The sequence below is a fragment of the Onthophagus taurus genome, chromosome 1, assembly GCF_036711975.1.
Source record: "Onthophagus taurus isolate NC chromosome 1, IU_Otau_3.0, whole genome shotgun sequence".
NCBI classification, from domain to species: domain Eukaryota; kingdom Metazoa; phylum Arthropoda; class Insecta; order Coleoptera; family Scarabaeidae; genus Onthophagus; species Onthophagus taurus.
The window spans coordinates 14,676,352-14,677,930 of NC_091966.1; positions in this window are offsets into that span (position 1 = coordinate 14,676,352).

Genomic DNA, 1,579 nt, shown 5'->3' on the forward strand with positions numbered 1-1,579 from the left:
ATTTGCTCCACTCAATTTTACATCACCACCCAACATATATCAAGATCGGAAGAAAAGTCCGATTAATATTTGATTCGCCCTTGTTTCAATTTTGATCTATTGCAGGTTTATGTTTAACTCAGTTTTTCTACCAAAGTTATCAAACTTGTTTAGTTGATCCTGTAACCGGAACGTACTTATTTATAAAAATGGCAATATTATGTGCAAATTGCAGGCTATCCCCTGTCTTACTCATCTGCCAATGCTACTTGTGTATAGTTCCTCAGGAGCCTATAGTTATCAGCTGAATATAAGTTATCTCGACATTTGCTCTTCTCATCGCCTTCCATAAATCCGGGTGTTTTACTGTATCTAAGGGTTTGTTAAAACTTTTACAGGCTATGTAGAACCGAAAGTTGTACTCAACAGATTTTTCCATAATCTGTTTAATCGCCTGAAGTTGATTTCTTTTTTCGAAAGCAAATTTGCTCCTATGTTGATACTCTTCTGGCGCACGTTTAACTTTTCTTTGTATCCTTTAAAAAATGCTTATATGTATATTTCATCTAAGATTGGTTGGGCAATAATTGTTTATATTCGTTTTATCTCCTTTTTTATGAATTGTGATCATTTGTGATCTTTTTCACTGTTTTGGAATCCTTTTACCAGTTTCTACGGAACAATTTTTAAAATTTCGATTGTTATTCCAACATCTCCTGTGCATTTGTCATTAGTAGTTTCAATAATAGCTTTTTTGATTTAAATCTTCAACACGTTATGTACCGGATCCATACTATGTGTCGTTTTCAGATACATGTTGTGTAAATTAACCGTTGTCTTCAGCATAATTTGTGTATTCATTTTTATAGATCGACTTTAAGATGGTCAACAACAAATACGCAGCTGGCTTTATAGAAAGCCAAGACTTATACAATGGAAAATCTTCTACCTAGACGAAACGCGATGTAATGGAAATCATGTGAAAAGTAAGGATGGGTGAACAGAGCAACTCTTGAAATAATGGAGAGGTTGAAACTAAATCGTGGTGATAGATGGAAGATGGGAGGGAAGACACGACGATCAAGAGTAGACAACAAGCGATATTCTTATAAGAGTAGAAAGAAGATATACTTTACCTAAAATCTTGCAGGCCTAAATCGCCGTTGAAAAGAGTTCATGGTCCTGATGGTTCTAAAAGAATTTGTATGGTACAAAATGAATTTTTACTTAAACTAAAAATGAGCTTTATATTTTCAGTACAAAATCGATTTTTTATTTGTAAATGTTAAGATACAATAATTTTCTGAGTATTTTGCGTATTTGCAACGGAAGGGGGAGTATTTGTTATAAAAATTTTAAAAATAGTAAAAAACAAATTGATAAATAAATAATCCAAGAACAACATTAAAATGTGGTAGAATAAAGTTATTTTTTAAATTGTGTGTTGTACGTGATAGAAATACTAATCCATAGTACAATATTAGATTAAGTAGATTATACATATTCACTATTCATCTTATCAGAGGTTAGATATAACTATTAAAATAGAGGTAAAATGTGTTTTAGAATCAAAGTCATTTCTGAACATTCAGGGTGTGAT